The sequence below is a fragment of the Ailuropoda melanoleuca genome, chromosome X, assembly GCF_002007445.2.
Source record: "Ailuropoda melanoleuca isolate Jingjing chromosome X, ASM200744v2, whole genome shotgun sequence".
Taxonomy (NCBI): domain Eukaryota; kingdom Metazoa; phylum Chordata; class Mammalia; order Carnivora; family Ursidae; genus Ailuropoda; species Ailuropoda melanoleuca.
Genome location: NC_048238.1, coordinates 18,207,182 through 18,212,784, shown reverse-complemented (window position 1 = coordinate 18,212,784; position 5,603 = coordinate 18,207,182). Strand labels below are relative to the sequence as shown.

The window sequence follows — 5,603 nt, the reverse complement described above, 5'->3', positions numbered from 1 at the left end:
TTTTTTTTTTTTTTTTTTTTTTTTTTTTTTTTTTTTTTTTTTTTTTTTTTTTTGCCGCGGGAGACTGGGGGGCCGCACGGCGTGTCGGGCTGCGGCCGGCGGGGAGTGAGCCGCGCCGGGGAGGCCTAGGGTAGGAGGTGGGAGGGACCGCCGGGAGCGATCCGGGGCGCGGGGGCGGGGTCGGGCCCGCCTCTGGGAGGGAGGAAGCGAGGACGCCCGCAGCCCCGAACTTAGAGCGCAGGGTGTGGGGCCTCGCTAATGTAATGGTGGAAACGTGGGCGCCGTGCTCCCCGGCGTGCGTCACCAATGGCCGCTCCCGCGCCGAGGATCGGGCGGGCGCTCCCGCCATCCGTTAGGTCACCTTAGGTTTAAACAGCGCAGCACGACTTCCGGGGGGCCCACCCCCTACACATCCCCAGACCATCCCCCAAGCCAGGGCCCCTCTTATTTCCTGGCCAAGTCAAGAAAATCAAATGCTAGGATCCACCCTGTAGTCTAAAAGTACTCCCGCCTTTTCCTTAACTCTTCAAATGCTACAGTTAAACGCATTAGAATTATTGCCATTATTATGAGCAAGGGTCGACTTGCATTTCGGGACCAAATAAAAACCTCGTGGGTATTTAAGTTACCTACGTTTGCATGAGAAATGGGAATGGCGGAGAAGCAAGTCAGAGGATAAGGTTCTTAATGTTTTTTTGGGAAATAGATTCCAGAGTTGCTCCCCCATTACTGATGCCCCTGTTCGAGGCAGTGAACCTTTCCGCTGAGGGTTTCTCTTTGACTTTGGGCTTATGGCTGGTATTCAACACGATGTGGCAAAGGAGAGAACATCAGTGCGCCCTAAAGCCCTCCTTTATTCCACTGACAGTATCACTAGGCAAATGCTTCCATCATCCCATCAGTCTTCTGTGCGGTCTCTCAGCGTCCGGAAGCTCCACAGGAACTGCTATAATGGCTGGACAAAGTTTAAATCCGTGAACTTCTGTAACCTCATAAAAGCATGAAGAACCTAGATATTCAACTCTCCTCTCCCAAGAGCAGTCCCTAGTGGCTGTTTTCCTGAGTCCTTCACCTTTCTACAAGAACTGGGCAATATCTTCACAAGTGTCCTTTAACAGACAACACTGTTAAGAACTGGGATCTCCCAGGGGCGCCTGGGTGGCACAGCGGTTAAGCGTCTGCCTTCGGCTCAGGGCGTGATCCCGGCGTTATGGGATCGAGCCCCACATCAGGCTCCTCTGCTGTGAGCCTGCTTCTTCCTCTCCCACTCCCCCTGCTGTGTTCCCTCTCTCGCTGGCTGTCTCTATCTCTGTCGAATAAATAAATTAAAAAATCTTTAAAAAAAAAAAAAAAAAAAAAAGAACTGGGATCTCCTTTTCAGCACTTGCGTTTATCTTTTCCTACCCACAGCCACCTGGTTGTTGCTCTGTGTGTTTTCCTTTCTTCTGGGATCCCAGATTCTCAATTTCATGAGCTGTTCTGTTATCTCAGCCTTCAGTCTCTGTACCTTAGACTGCAGCTCCTGCTTTGGTCCTTGGACATTCTCCAGTTCTTGCCACTCTTCTGGAGTCAGTCAGGGGGACACAGTTGTCTCTTGTCACGCTACATGGACAGCAAGACTCCAAAGGTCTCAAGTGTATCTCTTGTCACACAGTCGTAGGGTGGGCCTCTAGGGCATGTAACCTGCACATTGGCACAGGGCCTCGAGTTCAGAATGGCCCTGAACTTGGTTTCTCCACTCTCACTTTCTTGAAATTCTCAACAATTTTGAACAAGGGACCCCGGGTTTTCATTTTGCACTGAGCCTGCAAATGATGTAGCCAGTCCTGCTCAGCAGCCTGTATCCTGCGCTGCAGGCAGCAGCGGCCAGCAAAAGTGCCTCCCCTTACTTCTGCAAAGTGGAAAATAGAGGTGAAATTCCTTGCGATGCTTTGCCATTAGCTAATCAGATAGCCGTAACAAAAGTGGAATTTAACAAAAATGCTTCATGACGTCAGCACAACATCAGAGATAAATGGGCCTTGAAATGGAGCCCACATTTTTGAGGTAATTTTAGGAGTTATTGTAATGATGTTCACAGTGTCATGCATTACCTACCAATGACGGAATCCTGGCAAAATTGTTAAAGGTACGTCATGGACAGGAACCAAGGTCTTGAGGCCTCTTTAAACACCTCCAACTGGGCTATGAGTACCTATTTGGATTCTGGAATGTGTTCTCATTGTTTGGGTTTTATAATCCAGGCCCCTGGCTTCAGGGCCTGTTACAGGATGAATAATCATTTTGTTTGCGGGAATTGCTTGTGTTACAGTTGACCAGTGTATCCTGTGCAGCTTTTGTCACACAAGATAATTCAGCAACCTATCCAGCAACCGAAACACAGGAGAAATTGACCCAGCTACAGCCTGCACTCTTGAAACAACCTCCTAGTCAAAAGAATCTTGGCAATGGTGAAAATGTGGATATTCATGGATTCACATCCTCTGGCCTGACCTTGTCTGCTCTGGCCAAAAATGAGGCCTGAGACAGAAAAGCAGCCCCTGCCATCTGGGAGCAGGCTGGGCAGTCTCCCCCAGTGAACAAAAAATTCCCCAGGACACCAACATCAGACAAGGCCACTCTGTGACCAGGATGGGACAAGGCAAAAACAAGACCACTCTGTAATCCTGTCTGAACACAGAGAACAAGTGAACCTTGTCCAAATCACAAACATCCCCACACATCCCTGCATCCTGGCTAATAGGAGTGACTGCTGCTTCGTTACCAATCACAGCCTTTGTCTGGTCTTCCCTGCTTCTAGATAAGATTTATGAGGACCCACCCCCATCATGGAATTACCTCGCTTCCGGCCAGCACCGATCCAGAGCAACACCCAGCTTCCTTAAATGCTCCCCCAAAGCCCCTGCCACGGGCCCAGTCCTCTGTGTGGTCCTGTGCCCCCCCCCCATCGCTGCTTGTTCTGCCCCAGGTGTGTTCCTCGAGGCGGGGGAGGGGTGGTGGCTGGAGGGTAGTAACAATAGTGACAATAACCTGAAGTCAATGTTTAGAGTGAAAAACGGTAGGTGATCCTCTACAGCAAAATGCTACCTATGTTAGGTGTTACTCTTATCCAAAACTCACCTTCACACGGGCCCACCTGCTTCTCTGCAGTCAGGCCAACTCCTATGTCAGCAACAGAGTTTTTATAAATTCAGAGGAATAGGGGCACCCAGGTGGCTCAGTCAGTTGAGGTTCTGACTCTTCATTTCGGCTCAGGTCATGATCTCAGGGACTTGGGATTGAGCCCCACGTCGGGCTCTGCATTCAGTGTGGAGTCTGCTTATCCCTCTCCCTCTCCTCCAACCCCCCCACTGCCCGGCTTGCTCTCTCTCTCTAAAATAGATAAATAAAATCTTTATAAACTCAGAGGAATAGCCACACTGTCTGTCCAGCTCAGTTAGCAACAGTAACTACCTAGTGGAAAGAAGGAAGTGGAAAATGGAAAAAGGCTGTCTGTTCGAGAGGGGAAGGTGGTGGTAGGGAAGCAAGGCGCTAACTGGAAACCTCCCCAGAGTGTAAGAACCCAGAGGCCACCAACGGTGCTACTGTTCCAAACCTTCCTTGTGAAGGGAGGTGGGGGTGGGGTGGGACCAGCAGCCCTTAGCACCTGCACCTGCCATTAAAGCCAGTAGCTTTTTGTTTTACTGTTTTGTTTTTTCTGTTTTCAGCAGTTCACTTGGGACCCTTGGAGATACTCCGCCTCCCTGCCCCCTGCGTGCAGCTGTGGTGGAATCACTTCCTCTCTTAGAAAAAACAACAACAACAACAACAACAAAAACCTGGCCTTAGCTATTAGGATTGGAATGGCTGACAGAAATCTGTATCACTCCCCTGCCATTTTTCAGATAAATGTGGGCCTGGCTCAGTAAGTTAAACATGATTTGAATTTCTGATTAAAAAGGCTGTGTAACTGAGAGCATCCTGGAATCTTTGACACAGTATTCTCAACTTTGCTTGTGTAGTGGAATCACCTTGGGAGCTTTAAATCCTGCTGCCGGGGGTGCAGCCCTAACATTGGGATTGTTACAAAAAATAAAAACCCAGGAATTCCAATGTAAAACCAGGTGTGCCACTGCAAAGCCAAAAAGCAGTGTGAAGCATGAGAGATACAACTCCACACCCACAAGGCTAGCTCTGATATAAGTAAATAGATTTTGAAAGCCAGAAAATAACAAGTGTCAGCAAGGATGTGGAGAAATTGCTAGTGGAAATGTAAAATGGTGCAGCCACTCTGGAAAACAGTTTGGTGATTCCTCAAAAACTTAGTTACCATATGACCCAGCAATTCCACTCGTGGGTGCGTACCTCAAAGAATGGAAAACAGGTGTCCAAAAAAAAACTTGTACACAATTGTATTTACAGTCGCCCAAAAGTAGGAACAACCAAATTTCCATTGATCAATGAGTGGATAAACAAAAGATTATCCAGCCATAAAAAGAAATGAAGTACTGACTCATGCTCCAACGTAAATGAACCTCAAACACATTAGGCCGAGTGCAAGAGGCCAGACAAGAGGACAAATGTTGTATGATTCCACTTGAAATGTCTAGCATAGGTGACTCCATAGAGCTAGAAATCAGGTTAATGTTTGAGTGGAGGTGTGACTGATTAATAGGTATGGGGTTTCCTTTTGGGGTGATGCAGCATCTTGGAATTAGATGCAAGTGGTGGTTGCCCAACAATATAAATGTACTAAGTGCCAGTAAGTTTTTCACTGGAAGATAGCTAATTCTATGTTATGTAAATTTTACCTCAATTAATAAAAAAAAAGACTTGTAGCTGAACCAAGTTTGTAAGGTAACGCTATACAGAAAATTTTTTTTTAAAAATCTTATTTTTATTTATTTGAGAGAAAGAGATGGCAAGAGAGAGCACAAGTGGGGAGGAGAGGGAGAAGCAGGCTCCCCACCCGACACGGGGCTCCATCCCAGGACCCTGGGATCATGATCTGAGCCGAAGGCAAATGCCCAACCGACTGAGCCACCCAGCCGCCCCTATACAGATATTTTAAATTTTTTTTTATAAGTAGGCTCCATGCTCAATGTGGGGCTCCAACTCAAGACCCGAAGGTCAAGAGTCGCCAACTCTCCAGACTGAGCCAGCCAGTCGCCCCTGCTGTAAAGGAATTTTTAAGTGAACTTCATTACCTGAAGCATATTTCAAGTACATGCCCGACCAGATGGAGTTGAAGTGATGTGTTTAAAAAAAAGAGCAAATTGAAGGCTGCTAGGAAACCATCCCCGTGGTTGTGGTTTTCCCAGAGAAAAGCATTCTTCAGCCTCAAATGCTAACTTACTTAATCCTTACAATAGCCCTAAGAAGTAGGGGCAATTCTCCCTATTTTACAAACAAGTTAACTGAGGCACGAAGAGATTCAAGGGCTAGAAAATGGTAAAGCCAAGACTAGAAGCCAGACAGGTGGCTCCGGAGTTGGGCTGTTCACCCCTTCATGGTACTGCCTCTGATTGCCCTGCCTGCTGGCTCGAGGTTTCCGCGCTTTCTTACAGCTCCCCAAAGCCAAGGTGTATGAGTATGCCTGCCTCCCAGCAGCAGGCGCCACCTCC

The 5,603-nt window shown here is 47.8% G+C and overlaps 1 long non-coding RNA gene across 1 annotated transcript in view; it reads left to right on the top strand.

Moving 5' to 3' along the window:
* The window catches only part of LOC109491232, a 9,595-nt gene extending 5,661 nt beyond the window's left edge, over positions 1-3,934 (top strand). The window contains exons 2-3 of the long non-coding RNA XR_002144578.2: positions 2,801-2,968; positions 3,708-3,934. This is a non-coding gene — a long non-coding RNA (uncharacterized LOC109491232). The remainder of the gene's footprint in view (positions 1-2,800; positions 2,969-3,707) is intronic.
* The last annotated feature ends 1,669 nt before the right edge of the window (positions 3,935-5,603 follow it).